Genomic DNA, 16,835 nt, shown 5'->3' with positions numbered 1-16,835 from the left:
ACAGGAGGAGAAAAAAGATTTCATTTGGGCCTGTTGTCCCTGCCGAGCTGGTGAGGAGGAATAACAAATAAGCCAGTGGAGGAGGTTGCTCTTTAGGTATTTATGAGGAGCTTCTCTCCCTGTGGGGATAGACCGGGGGAAAGCAGAAATGTGCACGCTGGAAAATTTAACTAGAGCAAAGGAGGCTGCGTCATGGTGTAACTAAGAGCACTCAGTACATTTTAATGGCAAACTGGAGACAATGGGAAAGAGAAGCTGAAGCTGTAACGGGCTTTAGTGAATACAAAGAACTTATTTTTAGTTTGGAAGAGATGGGGCAATCAGAAGACAGCCACAAAGAGAGAAGTGATTAAGTTTTGCGTTAGAGCAATGTTCTCCGTGGCAGCATCATAAATGAGCACGTTCGTCCAGACCAAGAAAAAGGATGCTGCAGAAACAGGACACAGGGTGCTGAGCACCACAATGCATGGCTGTGTTTCGGTGGCTTAGCAGAAAAGGTCATGTCTGAGAATTGTTACGAGGAAATGTTTTGCAAGACTGGGCCCATATATATAAATTTAGAGAAAAATCTCAATTAAAATTACAGCACAAGTTCTTACTTTTAACTGTGGGCTTGCACAAATGCAGAGTTAAAATCAACTGATGGAGAAAAGGAAAAAAAAATATTTTTGAAGCCTTCTTTAAACAGAAAATCTATAGAATCATAGAATTATTTAAAAATAAAAGATAATTTCAGTACATATACTATAAAATAAAGACTTTGCACTTGGGCAAGTCCTCTTCTCCTGAGTTATCCTTTAGGGAAGGCTTAGGAAACTGATTGATTTTACCCCTGCACTGATTTTCGGCTAGATCAGAGTAGGACAAAGTTGTGGTCTTGAACTCTTCCTGCCTGGGATGCTTAGTGGAAGATTTGGAGAGCATCAGGTCGTGCTTGGGGTCCCACTGAATTGAGCCGTGCTCAAATACAAAGCACCAAAATATTACCCTGGCATTGCACTTTATGCACAGTGATCTAAAAGTAAGGATATGGTGTGGCTGTGAATGGCTCTGGGTATTCACAAAGCCTTTCTGTGCTCCAAGTTTTCCTACGTATAAAACAGAGGCAATAATATTTCCAGCTCTGACACTAGTGGTTAGGGAATTTATACTTTTGAGCATTAATTTGTGAGAAACTATATTGGTACAAAATATTGGTTCTGTTCGCATTGTTCCTGGTTATTAACCCTATTATTGGTCATTTCATCTGTATACTCAAAACACAGGGTTTATTGATGGCTTTTATTTCCTATATGTGTCATATAAATGCCTTAACAGATGAACAGGGTAGTGAAAATGATAGGGTACTTCAGAATAGCTCAAAGTCACTGCTTCTTTAATAAAGCTTTGGTTTTGTATGTCGGGAGAGATGGAATTCACACCCCAACCTATGCACAGCTGCAAGCCCTATTAAGTGAAACCCCTCCTAAATTTAGATGCAGTGGCCTCAGCCCTGGCCAGCTTCCAAAGACCATAGAGGCCTGTTCCTCTCCTTCCACATCCCCCTCCCGACGCACCATGAGCATGGAGCCACAGAACCCTTTGCTCAGCAGTGGGAAGAACCATGCAGGGTTTGGGGGCTTGGAAGGTGCAGCAAAGCCATCCTGCAAGGAAGGTGCACTCAGTAAAAGAACACTACAATCACTGCAGTATCAGCAGTATATAAGCTGTATATTCATTTTCCTATGTACTGTCACTTTAAACAAAAAAAGGCCTTTTTTTTTTTTTTTTTTTCAAGTAGCCCTAAAGACAGCGCTCATGAGGCGAGCAAGTCTGAGCCATGTTCAGACAGAGCATTTTAACAATCAGGACAGTCCTGATGCCTGGGAGTTGCCAGGGATTGCATGTTAACAGTAAGCCAAATCATCAAAATGCAGCTTGAATAGGTCCAGTGAGGGTGTATTATATTGCAACAATTGTGGCTGTTGGAGCTAAGGTTGAGTGGGCACTGCTATTATAAACCCCAACTGGTAGGGTTGAGTATTTTGACCACATCAGATAATGTCAAGTGAAACTTCTCATATGAATTGACACCCAAATACTTGTAACCTCCCTTACAAACAAGATCAAGCTCTTCCCCTTCCACCTACTCCTCTTGCCAGCCTACACTCGATTTTGTAACTGGGTCACTCTATTCAAACATTAAAGGATAAAAATTTGTAGATATTTAGTTTAAAGAAATCAAGACTAACAGTGCCTGATTGTTGGTGTGTGTTTCACAACCACGTGCTTGATGTCACAGCCATGCAATGGTCATGCAGACCAAACTTAGGCCATTGTGTCACTGGGGAATATTCTGTGATCCATCAGGCTCTCAGTGACACCCAAAGTGTGCCTGTAGAGTGATAGTGACGTTGCATTTTACCCACCAGCCCTTACTAAACTGGTAGAAGCTCAGAACTGGAGCACATTTCCTGTCTGCAGGCTGAAAGTTTCCCCAAAAGTTTTGCCAAAGTGTTCTGAGTGTGCACGTGTGAGCAATGTGTCACAGGCCTGTAGAGCTGAATGCCACTAGCAGGGATTAGAGGGGCCCAAAACTTAACAGGATTAAAGAAAAAAACATGAACTTGGATAAAACTTAGTAAAATTATCCTGTGTTACATTTCTGAAGTTTTCAACACCATTTTCTAAGTGGGACAGAAGATTTTGCTCCAACCAACACAAACCAGTAAAGGATTAGAAATGGATTTTCTTCATAGGAGAGTGACTAGTAACTTGATTCAGGAGAGAAAGGATGCTTCAGTGGTGAGGGTGCAGCTGAAAAATCAAACCCCAGAGTGCTGTGCCATTTCTCTGTGGTCATGAGGAGGCTGAGCAGGCCTAGATCTTTGCAGATATTAAGGACTTTACCCCTTAGTGGTCTGTGGAGACTTTGAGTGAACATTTCCAAGGGCAAGGCTGTAGTGCCCCTCTCTCCCTGTGGGAAATGAAGAGCCCAATTCTCGCCTGCAGTGCTGGAGTGGACAAGCCTGCTCAATCAGTAAAGAGCTGAATGAGTCAGGCATTGAGTAGGAAGAAAGGGAGAGGAAAATCCTCCCACTGATAAATTGCTAACACTCTTTTGCAAAAGATTTAAGATACTTGATGGCATCATGATAATTTTTGTGTGTCAGAATTGCTAAATATTCAGACATCTGGTTTTTGCCAAACCCAAAGTGTAAAAGCAGATGAGAGATATTTTGCAAACTTTTAAAATCACCTACAGTGCTTAAGATGTTGAAGGTAGATTAGATAAGACTAGCAAAGTTATTTGAACATAAACATTTATTTAAAAAATATCCTCTGCTTTGCTGAGCCCACAAACATTGTATAAATAATACACAGTTCATGAATAGGAATGAACAGACTTGTACCCCTCACTGGTATGGAATTATATTCTGCATTTGCTAGGACTTTATTAACTCTCCTGAAAACAGTGGTATCTTTGCAGAGAGATCTAAAGGAAGTTGTTCTTGAGAGAATGCCCCCGAAGCTTAAACTTCAGGTATTAATGGATAGATTTACAAATGTATTTAGGCAATTAGAAATGAGAATACATGACTAGTCATATTTATAAAAGTTAAATAAATTAGGGGCCTGTCTGCTTGCCTGGGCTCTGCCAATGTCCTTTGATACATTCGTGCACTTTGGGGTCATAAGGAATTCTGCAAACAATGCTACCTGTGATACCTTGATGCATGCAAATAGTCCTTGGTGGCACTGCTCGTACAAGTAAAGTATTTACATAACTGTAAGAGCTGGCCTGAAATGGTAAACATTCAGAATGGGTCTAAACTGCATCTTTTTGACCACATTGTCAGAGTGGTCAAACTTCAGAAGTGGCTGATTTCGCGCTGGTGGTGAAAAAAGCTCGTAGAAAATTCCTGCCTGGGATTTGGTCTGAGCTTGTTTGTCATATTGTTTTGAATCTACCTTCTTTGCAACCTTCCCTGCATGCTCCCAGGGGTCTGTCTGAGCACTGGTGGCGACAAAGCCTTCTGCTAAAATAAAAGTCTCAAAATAATGCATTGACTTTCCTATGCAGTTGGTGAGGGGGGTTAAAAGAAAAGAATCCTAGGTAGGAACAGCTGTTCTGGAATTTGTTCAGTGTGCTTTTCTCTATCTCTGTCATCTAGTTTGGTGGAAAAACAAACGGCAAAAATCCCCAAACCCTCCTCTTGTAGGTCCACAGGTGCACCAAGAATTTGAGTCCCAAACAGGGGAAAGGAGGAATCATTTATCTGCTGAAATGCAGCCCACATTCCACAAAACATGGAATACTTCAAGCTTCTTGCTAATGGTCCTGTGTCTGTTGTTTGGGCAAATACCTAATGAGTCAATTATGAGCACATACATCATCATTTGTAAGGTATTTACTGTATTATTATAAGTTTTAAAGTGGAAATAAGTTATTAGCTTTCAAGTACCTTTTAATCTTGATATTAATAAGAAAGAGAGATGCATTTGTCTCTATACATTAATAATCTGAGGTTTAATACTCTATTTGATCAAAAGGAACATCAAAATGATCTTGCAACATCTCAAAATACAGCCTGAATATGCAGCAAGGTGATGGGGTAGTGAGAAGTTCCCCATCAACTTTGTTGCAGAATCAGGACTGAAATCCCAGTGACACAATCAGTTATTGGATGACTTGGGAACTCCTGCAGATCAGAGAGCAGAAGGAAATGTGCCAAACAAAAAATAACGCCAAAGCATCTTTATTGCTGTTAGTGCATTTTAGTATGTTTTTCTTTTGTTCAATGTAAGAAGTCTAGAAAGATGAAACACTTGGAGAGCTGTGACTGATGTGGTGGATATGGAAATGAGTTAAATGATGGATTTGGTTGTAGTTTTATTATGGCCATAATGCATATTTGTGGATAATGGCAATTGAGTTGGAAATGAGCAGGAGAACTCTGGGAGAAGTGGCCGTATGAGTAAGGAGTAACAAGGAGAGGATTATTAATACACTAAATTAGTGTTAAGGAAAGTATTTCTGGCTTTTTTAATATGGGTAAGTGGGAAAAGATCTGTGACACCTTTGGGGTAGAAATGACCTGACAGGTGATTGTAAGAGAAGATTGTAGAGATCTTTACTACCAAAATGGTCAATGATCTCTTTGTAGAGCCATCTCCCCTGGAAAATATCAAGTATGGCATACTTTGATTGAAACATTTCATCCTGTTACAGTAGGAGCACCAGAATCACTGTTTCTTCTGTGTAAATTCATGTACCTTAGCCAGAGTGTTAGATATAGTTAGGCTCTAAGGGACAGGAAAATCCCTGTAAACAAGCCCAAATCAAGGATTGCTGTACTGTTAACAAAATCTGTGAAGCCTGGAGATCCCACCAGCCCCCTGAGGCAGGGTGGACAGTCTGGGATGGGAAAGAGGAGAGTTTTGGGGAGCCAACCCAGATGCCAAAGCAAAGCATTGGTGGGGCTGAGGGCACAGCAGCTGCTTCACTTCCCTCCTGTCAGGCAGGTTGGGTTTCCTTTGGCCCCCTGAGAAATGCACTTCAGACCGTGTGGAAACTCTGTATGAATGAAATCCTCTGGCTTTATGCATAGCCCTCCAAATTATCCTTGTATGAAATCAGATGCACAACTCAGCCTTGGTCTATTTAACGCCGCGTCTCCTTTTCTGCCTTTCTCTGTGCCTTATTTCTCGTGCCAGACTTATTCTCTCTTTGTTTCTATGGGTTTTGCAGCAGCAAATCTGGCTGCTGTTTAGCAAGGAGAGCTGTAGCTTGATTCAAACCTTAGTTACAGACTGTTTCTTTTTGTTGTTAGACACTACCCGCCTCATACTCTACCTGGCCAAAGCTGCCAAGTTTTGGATTTCCTAGAGGAGGCTTTTTATTCTGTCGTCTTGTCTGCACATGTACACACAACCTCCAATTATATAATAGGTGAACTCACTGTTGTGCTATTGTGCATTTTCCTCTTTTTACAAGCGAACTGCACTGACACTTTTTTGTGTTTCGAGTCTATTGTTACCTCGTGCTGGGGCTGCAGCCCTGAGATTTCCTCGAATCTTCACTTTTCCCACACCTAATCAAGAGCTTATTTTTAGCATGGTTTTTTTTCCCCTCCACTTTTTCAGTTTAAAACCTCTAAAATACTAAAAATGGCCAGGCCAGCATAACCTCTCTAAACATTGAGCATTGCGTAATCTTCAGGCACGTTGTCCGCCTGCCTAGGATGGCAGAGGAACCTCATCAGTGGTAAAAGAGCTCAGTGTGTCCAAAAAAAATCTAAAAAACAAGGGAGAGGTGATTCCCTTGGTGCTGCTTTCAGGCTCAGCTTCCAGAGGAAGCTCCTGGAGGGAGCACCATGTTGTCATCAAAGCCTCCAGTGCGCAATTTATACCTGACAGCGAGGAGGAGGAGGATGGGCTTCCCCTTCCAGCCACACATGGTGCGTGGGCACGAGGCTTCCCGGAGCTGGGCTCTCAGCTGGCACACATCTGCCTCAGCACAGCTCCCCTCCTTCCCAGCACATCCAGGGAGATCAGCTTGTTGCAAACCAGCTCTTTGTCGAGAGTGGCTTCTTGGAAAAGTGACCGCACTTTTCTGATCGGAGGAGCGGAAAGATGCAATCTCTGCCCCTGACCAGCCTTGAGATCATCCCTCTCTGCAGACCACATAGGAGGAGGAAGGGGGGAAAACAACTGCAAACAAACAAAAATGGAGTGAGGTGGCTGAGACCAAATTAGATTAATTAGCCCCAGGCTGTTTTGTATGTTTATATTTAATTTAGGTTTAGCTACTTCAAAGTTCACATAGTTTTAGTTAATAACTTTACTATAACTTATTATTTTCAGATGTTGGCAGGTAGACAAGTTGTGAGTCACCTGGAATATGAGGCTAAATAAGTAATACTCACTGGCAGGGTTTTGACCATGACTGATTACACTTTTCTGTCTTCTGTGTTAGAAAAATATAGCTTCAGAAGGAAAAAAAGTCTACTTTTCTCACTTCTACTACCATTTTATGTTGAAATGTCCATGGGGTGGGTTAGATTTCATACTTGGCTGTCTAGCTTTCAAAAACTTTCAATCTTTAATCTGCTGCTTAATGGTTAGTACATCCTGTAGCGTACCAGGTCTTTATTATTTCATTTGACCTCTTTTGTGAACCTCAGAAGGTCCGCAAGACCTGTTTGTTTATGAGCAGGGAGGTCTAGAGGTTAGTGTCTTAAATCACAGAGGAGAAAATGAATGGGCAGCTCTTTACTTGGGATAATAAAATTGTTGTCACTCCAACTATAGATTTTTGTAGGTTATTACATTAGTTAAATAAAATACTGCCTCATCAATGCAAATTCCAGTTCCGGCTAGTCCTGATGTTGGCTGTGGAAGCAGGAATTCATTCATATTGCTGGCAGTAAAAAGGAATAAAATTGTGTTTGACAGGAGTGGAGAGTTAAGATCATAACTTTTCAGAACCAATAAGGGTTCATGGAAAAATATATACTTGGGAAGAACAAAACCCTAATCACAGGCATTGCTTACTGGAGGTCTACAGCTGTGACAAATGGTGTGATACTCATGAATATGCAAAGTTCTTTTCAGCCTGTAATTATAAGAATCATTGAGCCTATGTATGCATTTCATAGGAAGCCTCAGTTGCATAAAGCAGCAGATGTATTTTGGTGACAACAACCAATAGTAAGAGAGGAACTCATCATAATCCCAGGAGCTCAGCCTGGACCTGACAGGCTTCTTTTCCTCTAGATTTCCAAACCCTTCCACGAATTTGCACCACTGGATTAGTGTGTGTTTCTCCCTGCCCTCAGAATAAATATGCTGTCCTTGACACCCAGTCACATACACCAGCTCGCCTCCTTTACCTTCTCTCCTGTTATCCCATGTCCACCCTGGAGGGAGACAAATAAAATGCTCCAGTCCCTTCCTCCTCCAAACAGAAATGGTCTGCCATCCCAAAGCAGCACCAAATATTTGCAGGGCAGCAAACCACTGGGTTATTTTGCTTGATTTTTCAGCTGGCATTTCATTTGAAGACCTACTTCCATCTGGAGATGAAATAGCCACAGAATCTATCACCTAACACCTCTTTCCTACTGATGTGTTTTGCAGATGAGGCCCTGGCTGGACCAAATTCAGCAGCAGTGGCTGGAGACACAACCCCACATGTGCAGGTCGGCGCTGAGTGCAGGTAGGGTTAAATTTGAGTTGTAGCTGGCAGAGATGGGACTTGGCCTCTGCCTCCAGGCACTGCTTCTTGGATATGTCAGGGAGTCACTGATGGATGGAGGAGATGGTGAGAGGTGTGTCTGTTAAAGATTTGCCTTTCACTATTCAAAGAACCTAGAAAAGTCTAAATTCAAGGGTCACCCAACAGATGCTAGAACTTAACCTTCTTAGCCCTAATGAAATCATCTCCAAAACCAAAAAGTTGAAAAAGAAAAAAACAAATCCTGATAAATTCAGAGTCAAGTGAAACATAGGAGAGAGGTAACTAAGACACCTATAGCTGCTTATCATGGAGGAAGATTATTATTACTTTGTTATGTGCATCTGGGGACAGAGGCAGCTGTTTGTGTTTTCTAAATATCACCCTGGGACTAACATCTCCCCATACCAATGTAAGCATATACTTTACAAATTGAAATACCTGTTTATCAGCAATATCAAGTATCTGTGTTTATGGCAGGTTTATTTTTGCTGTAAATTATGTTGCTCATGTTGGTCTTGATAAATGTATTGTGTGTTAGGAAGGATCATCTCAATATTTTGCACCTTGTTTTCACTGTTCCCTTGTCTGCTTTCACAAGATTTCTCAAGGTTTGTTTACACTAGGAGCAAAGCTTTTGTGAAAAGCATGGGCCCATGTCTGTATGGGCAGTTACAGGCACAATTAAATCCTTATTCAGATGTTATGAAGGTGACCATCAAAATTTGTACAGGTTGTTTGGAGTTAACAGCAAATGTCTGAAAGAAACATATATTTTCTGCCCTTCAAAAAAAATCACCTGGAAGGCATAAACAGGCTATCATGACAATTGTTATTGTGTAGTTTAAGACTCTTTAGGAAATGGCTCTTTTTAGGGAAAAAGCAATAAAATTTATGTGTTTAAGAACAATAGGATATTTAAATATTGAGTAAAATGTACCATACAAAGAGAAATTGTATTCCAAGGGGCTTCATTGCATGTTTTCAGGGCCTCTTGGCTCTTTGTTCTTCTTAGCCTAAATGAGACAAAATACTTGTTCTTAGACAGCAATATACTGGTTTTGTAAAGAAAAAATCTGTGGGTTCTGGCATAGCTAGCCTGTGTCAGAAGCTAGCATGTGAGATGTAGGGAGCCACAGTGTTTCCAGCTATAAACCATCAAATTTTTTTTCTTGAAAAGTTGGGATCTAGCCCTCAGTACACTCTTGCCCAGGGAAGAAAGGAGGGCAGCTTGCACCCCTTGATGTGGCTGTATCACAGGGCAAACAGACCAGACTCTGAGCCAGAACCGTTGCTATTTTTCCCTAGGCTGGGGGAAATGTTGGCCCCCACTATCTGCACAAATTGAACCTGCACAGGAGAGTGGGGCAGCAACAAGAAGGGACTTTGTGATGCCTTGAGTTTGGGCAAAAAGGAGGTAACAAACACCTCTAAAGCCACCAACGTGGCTTAGGCTCTGTGGCATCACAGCCGTGTCTCACACCTTGCTCAGGACTGGTGGCGTTTTAGCACCTTTAAACTGTTGACTTTTTGCATGCCAGAGTCAGATGGAGAGGTGTACATCCTCATGGCTGGATGGATGTGCTAAGCATGGAAAAATGGCCTTAAAATACAAATGAGTGACCTGTGGTGTAACAGAAGGGGATCTTGTCATGCTGAGTGCTGTGCAATCTGTTGAAAGCAAGCCTTCATATTGATTAACTACCTTCTTTCTGCTGCCATAACATAACTGAAATCCAATATGTTACATAAATAAAAATCCTTCTGGTTATTACGGGGTCATTTATTTGGGGAAAATGTCCACATCAGTGTACAGCCCTTACTCATTCTGAATGGAAATGATAAATAATTGGGGTTTATGCAGAAAACCCACTGGGGTAAAAGACTACAAGGGGTGGAAGGCTCCTTCCACGAGCAGGGTTGAGGTGACTTGGTGTCACTGATTTTCACCCTGGCAGCACCTTCTAGCTCCACGATTTCTGCTCCCTGCTGGGAGCTCCATGCCAGGTGAGAGCTAGGCAGCTCCAGTGGTGGTTGCTGGACACATTTAGGGCAGGCAAATGCAAAACTCTTGATAATGACACCAAAGCTGGATTTTTTCAGGAATGAGCTGCCCATAGATTTCAAAAACTCAACAAACAAAAGGCAGAATTTAGCCTCAACCACAGATTTGCTGCCTGGCACATTTGTACATTTCAATTTCCAATAAGCAGTGTTCTCTAATCACAAGACTTCTAATCTTCCACCACCGAGTCACCGATTTTGAATTCAAATTTCCTTCTTTTTGTCTGTATTTAAAAAATAATAATAATCATTTTCCATCTATTGCAAATAACAATACAGTTCCACAGACTGAATGCTGAAGTTGTAATTCAATCTCGGGCTTTGGCTGCCATTCATTGATACCTCGAGCTGTGCTCTTATTATTTATGACATCAGCAGAAACTCTCGATTGAATTGCAGCCTTATATTTAATTAGGGACTATGTATTATTTTGTATGCAATATCCAGAATTAAAAATAGCCCCTTTCCAGAGCATAATGGGGAAAAGGCAGCAAAGTTTGAATATATATTCTAATTGATATTTCTTGTACTTATTCTAAAAGTAATCAAAACGTATGTTAAATATTAATTATAATATTTTTACTGCATTGTGCACCCTGATTTATTGCTGCCTCTTTTGGTTCACTTTTTAATTACTGTACATTATAAGAAAACTAAGGGGTTTTTAAATAGAAAAGTTATTTAGCATTAAAATTAATGTATAATTCAATATCAATCTTCATAGTGAATGTTATATTAAACGTAATGAACAAAAGGTGTATTTAACACAGTTTGCAAGTTTTTTTTTTTTTACTTTTTATTTTCTCTCCTCTCACAACATGCCTCTCAACTCTCTCCACATTTAAAAGTCGGGGACAAAGCTCATAAAGGAACAAAAGACTAAAATCAGGGATGGTCTTTTTTTAAAAGAGGTACAGTTTCAAAGCCTGGAGGGAAAAAAAAAGATAGAAATCAAAGTGCTCTTGAATACAGAGAACATTTTAAAGGAAATATTGAACTGTTTGCTTAAAAATCTTACATTATTGCCTTCTTTTTAAACTCAATTCCTTTTTGAAGGAGAACACCAGATAGGGACAAAGAGAATATTTTCATGCAAAAATCAGGCACAGGTACAGAGGCACAGCCAGACATCATTTCAAGTGGGCACAGGAATTTAATTCAAGTTATTCTCTCCTTTATTCCACATTTAACAAAGTTGAAGGATTTATCCACCTCTCTGACACTAGTGCAGACTTCACTAGGTAACATTTGTATCCAGTGGCAAGTAAATATTGGGCTGGATTTTTATGTCCACCTGAAATGGATTCTGGTTGTGAACCTCAGCAGTTGTGGAAAATTAAGTTTAGCATTACTGTGGAGCTCTGCACACAGCTTTGTTAAGCTGTTATCAGCAAGAACAAAGAAATGATCCTTGTTTACCCACCCAGGTCTAATTCAAAGGCAGCACAACCCATTTCTTTTCCGGGGTAAATTCACCTGATGTTTGGAGGCAGCTCCAAAGAGTACTGGGGCAATGATGCACTGGGTGAAAGTGTGTCCCATGAGGTGCTTTGGAAATCAAATCTCCAGGGGAGGACGTGACGTAGTGGGGCCTCACCAAGCCCTGGTGTGTCCTCAGGGAGAAGTGGAGAAGGACTCAGGTGATGCCTTCTGCCCCAGAGCAGGTCAAAGCCTGGGCTGTTTGGAGAGATGGATAGGCTTTTTGAGAAAATATTTACAGATGTGTTATCATTAGTCTGAGAACCTTCTTGTCTAATCTACATGACCTGGTTTCCTGAAAGGAGAGATGAAAAAAACATGTTTGTTTTTAAATAAATAAGAGATCCCTCACTAAATCATCTAACATACTGTCTATTTATATTTCATAAGGACAAATGTTTCTGACAACTCTCATAATAGGTCTGTACAAGTATGCCATGTTCTTCCCAAGGAGGCTTCTTTGAGTGACATAAATTGCCATTAATGAAAATTTTAACAATTCAGGATAAATAATTTTTTAACTTTTAATGTGCAGAGATGCAACATAACATGGCAGGCCTTGTGAGAGAACACATTTGTTTGGGAAGGAAGTTGCAGAGTATATTTATTCATAGACCAAAATAAAAGCAGCGTGAACATTATTTTTTAATAGCTCTGCATGTTGGGTGGCTGTACAGAAACACTGATATATTCCTTCAGTAAATACTGGAACATGCAGTGCTGTAGTGCCTTGAGGAAATCTCAAGTATCCAAATGTTGAAAGTACTGATCTTGCAGAATTAAGCAGTGATGTTGACCAAGAGGTCACCTGGGACAGTGGGACTCTGTGTGAAATCCCATCTCAGCTCAGCTCTTTGGTCTTTAATGACAAAAACAGCCACTGAACAACCAGCATTGAGAAAGAAAACTTAATAATATTCCTCCAGAAATCCACTCCCTGCCAGCAAAATCATCACATTGCAACCCTAAAACACAGGGGCCAGAAATATCACCCAAGGGAGCAGGGAGACCTTCCTTGTCACTCTTATCACTCCTTCCCTCATCAAGCTGTGTCTGGGTCCACTAATCCATTTGAAATTCCTATATCACTGTCATTTACCCTCCTTCCCGCCCAGTGCCATTGATGTTGGCATTGACAGGCACCTGTCACTTCCCATGAATTCTGGATCTGGTCCACTGGACTTGTGTGAGGCAGGCGAGGATCATTAGGATTTTGCAGTGTTAGTTCCAGCTTTCCCCTTATATAATAGCAGCGCCACTTGAAAAGCAGAAAATATAGTTTCAATAAATGGCTTTCAGATCAGATAAATGTTTCAACTCTGCTCTGGAGTTTACAAGAGCTGACAGTCATCTATTTCAAGTGTACGACGGACACTCAAACATCGGTGTTTAAATATCTAATAACTCTTACATAAGAATTTGGGACTAACGATGCCATCCCGCATTCCTCTGAAAGAGCAGTAAACTAATCCCATGGAACAGAAAATGTGGATATTGCTACTAAGTAATGTATTGGGCGGGGGTCTTTATCGATTCAATTAAAGTAGATTTATTTTTTAATGTTTGCCAGGCAAAACAAAAGAAGTTTTCATTCAAAATAAGCATGTATTTTCTGTAGCCAAGTTGGTGGAGAGTGAAAATCCTGTCTGTTGCCATAATGTAGGATTCTTTCTGTGTTACAAGATATTACTCTCATAACCTGTATACATCAAAAACATGCTGAATTTGTTGCATAACAGTATTCAGTTGTGTTGTCTGTATGCCCTTCTGGAAGACTTCCGCTCTGCAATGCATTTTTATTAGTATTTACTACTCCCACTGAAGTTAATATACCTAATTGCAGACAATAAAACAACTGAGATTCTTCAAATTAAACACATCTTTAATTGCTTTGTGAAAATTGAACAGTAATGTCATTATGTTAACAAACACACTTATCTAGAAGAGTATGATGTAATCAAACATGAGAAAGAGATAGAGTGGAAAACTGGAATCTTTATCATTAAGTGTGCAGAGCCCTTCCAGAAGCCTTAGGAAGGAGGCATGATGCAACTGAAATGTAATCCAGCAGGGGGAAAAAAATGGGGTGAAGAAACTAGACACATTGCAGAGTTAATTCCTAATTAAAATTAAAACTGACAAAACAAACCCTGCAGGCAAGCATCCATTAGTGCCACAAGGCATAAGAACATGGAAATTTATTTTAGTGCAATAGTTTTAGCTTTGTGTGTTTCCTCTACCAATAGCTGCTGAATTATTTGTAGTCTTCAGCATGAGGAGCAATTAGGGGAGGCAAAGGGAGAAAATGGTTGTGACTGGTTCTAAGTAGGCAGACTCCTTATTAATTGTAATGAAGTTGGACTAAGCTCTTGCTGAATTTCCCTGAAGGGGAGTGGCATGTGGGGAATTTTGTTTAGAAAGGAAGTTGAAGTTTTCATGCAAGCATAGATTTTTTGGTTAAACACATCACTTATATGATGAAAACAGCCCAAGAGCTGTTTTTCCCTTCAGCAGCTTCAGAAATAAGGGCATTGATGCCCTATTTTGGGGCAATGAGGCCCTGAAAGGCCTCCTGGCCATTCTGCCTGAGGCCATTCAGGTGAGGAGTGGTTGGAAAGTGCCCACCACCTGGAGATTTCAGCAGCTCCAGCAACCAAAATCTCTCTTCTCTTTCAACTTAAATGCACCATCAGCATCCACATGTAATATTTTTTTTTGTTCACTGGAATGACCTTAAGACATCCCCCAGACCATGCTGCTGCCCAAGTCAAGGTCAATTCACCCTCCTCCTGCTATCCAAGCCCAAAAATGGCAAATGCTTCTTGCCTTGGTGTCACCTTCCTCAGAGGAACTGCTTTACAGCCATATATGGGTTATGCAAAGGACATCTCAGGGAGTTTTGGTAGCAGAGGGTCTCAGAGCTCCCCCTGTCACTGCTGTGAATGTGAGTCAATGTCTTACTGATCTTTGTCCTCTGACTCCCTCAAGCCCTTTCTTCAAGTTTAACACTCACAGTTGCATAAGAGTGTTAAATTCTGTTGTTTCTGTTCTGCATTTTCCTCCCCCTACGACTCTTTTGCTTTCCTCATGACCTTCCCAGTGGCCTCAAAGAACACATCAAGTGGGAAATAGTTTTGTAAACAAGTCAGTTCACTTCTCCTAGGTGGAGAAAATGTCATTGTAGTGGTGATCAGAGTCTTATTCCTCTGCAGTTGCTCAGATCAGCTTGTTGAGCCCTTGAGAGATTTTTCCCTCACACAGGGGAAAAGATGCTCATAGATATCTTCATAGAATAGGAGACTTGGGAAGGCAATTTGTTTGCTGTCTTTTCAAAACATTTTATTCTCTTTCTCTTTTGCTGTCCCCCCAAATGTGACATCTTTCTTAGCACGTTCTTCAAATCATCTACTGCAACTCTGAGGAGCTCTGTGCACCTGTGAGTTCATTAAACCAAAATGTTCAGGATAGCTTCCTCGGCTCACTTTAGACTAATTAAATGGTTGTTTTCATCAGTTCTTGCAATTTATTTTACTACAGATAACAGGAGAATATATCAGCCTTGGAATTGCATTAAATATTTCCCTCATAACATATTGTCAACAAAAGTCCTGCTGAATTAATGACTTGTGTGCCTGTTTGAAAGTGGGATTGTACTTGTCTAATTGTGGCATCAGTTGTCATAGTGACTATCAGGCAATCCGGCAGCAAACACCCTTCCTTGGCAGGGTTTAGGTAAAGCAGCCTTTGTGCAGTTGTCAGCCAGAGATTTATGATGGTAAAAACTATATTTGGCAGCCAAATCAATGCCTTGACCACTCTTTGTGCTCCTGCCCTTGTTTTAACTTAAACACTTGATACTCTACCTGAATATTAAGAGGCCACATGTCTCCCGAGCTGTTTTGTTATTAATAGATCACTTTTTATAAACTGTATGTGGGATGACTGGTTATTTGTATATATGTCCAACAAATGCAGTTGCTGGTATTTTCTGAACATGTAACTCCAAATGTCAGGTCTTGCAAGCAAGTGGATATTAGAGGATACCTTTTTATGCCTGCTATTAAAACATGTCGAGTGATCTAAAAATTACCCCATTGAGATAAACAGTGGATTAAAATAAGGCACTCCCATTCTGTCATCACTGTAATATTAATCATTGGAGTTTTGGTCTTTAATGTTAAAATGTACCTTTTAGCAGTATATGTCACTCCGTATTAAATTACATGTGAACTGACAGATTTTTTAATCAAAACTTGCATTCTGAGTTTTGTTTGCTTCATTATGTCACAACAAGGTAGGAAAATAATTTTGCTGGTGTCTATGATTTTTTTTTTAACATTTGGTGTTTTATTTTTGCTGTAGAAGTTGTTTTTCTTGGTGGATTTCTTAAGTTTAACTCTGGCTTGTTTTTTTCGTTGAGCCTACAAAAATGCTTCTTTTAGTCTTATTGTATCAGCTGGTGAAGGAAAAGAATTATAAATTTCATTCAAAATATTAGAACTATAGAGTGTTTAAACAGAAGTATAAAAATTTAATTATGTCAGTTAGTAGAGGAAAACATTTGTATGGCCACTAGAGCGTCATAGACTGAGTCTGTATTAAACACAAATATTTTCTTGACTGGATCTATTTTTTGTCATAATTCCTAATGAAGTTGTTTTAGTGGGTTTAACAGCAGAGATTTACTTTTTTTAATAGCAATGGACAATTACAGGGCTGTGTATGTAAATGTTTTTCTAATCCAAATATGCAGCTTTGAGACTGCACCTTTTCTTTCATGGGGGAAGTGGGCTGCAGCTCAACTTGTAAAACTACAAGCCTAATCATTCAGTTTGAGAAATCACAACTTTTTTGGGTTTGGTTCTGTGTTAGGTCTCCGAAACTTTGAACCCAAGTTCTCTGTTGTCTTATGTGGGTCCTGCTGCCCCAGGATTCACATCCAAGTGTTCACCCATTTAAAGAGCTGTAACACTAAATGCAGTGGGAGCAATAACCATTTGACTGGCAAACAGGCTGAAACACCTCTGCTGTCAGCATTCCACATCCTCATGTGGTCAGAAAAGTAACTTATTAC

At 40.3% G+C, this 16,835-nt stretch overlaps 1 protein-coding gene across 19 annotated transcripts in view; it reads left to right on the top strand.

Moving 5' to 3' along the window:
• The window catches only part of LOC119706209, a 346,096-nt gene that overhangs the window by 198,730 nt on the left and 130,531 nt on the right, over positions 1 to 16,835 (top strand). For all 19 annotated transcript variants that reach the window (XR_005258447.1, XR_005258439.1, XR_005258441.1 and 16 more), the window contains one exon: positions 8,122 to 8,200. The gene's annotated coding sequence lies outside the window, so the exon portion shown is untranslated. The remainder of the gene's footprint in view (positions 1 to 8,121; positions 8,201 to 16,835) is intronic.

This window comes from Motacilla alba, chromosome 12 (genome assembly GCF_015832195.1).
Source record: "Motacilla alba alba isolate MOTALB_02 chromosome 12, Motacilla_alba_V1.0_pri, whole genome shotgun sequence".
Lineage (NCBI taxonomy): Eukaryota > Metazoa > Chordata > Aves > Passeriformes > Motacillidae > Motacilla > Motacilla alba.
This window is presented reverse-complemented; position numbering and strand designations above follow the sequence as displayed.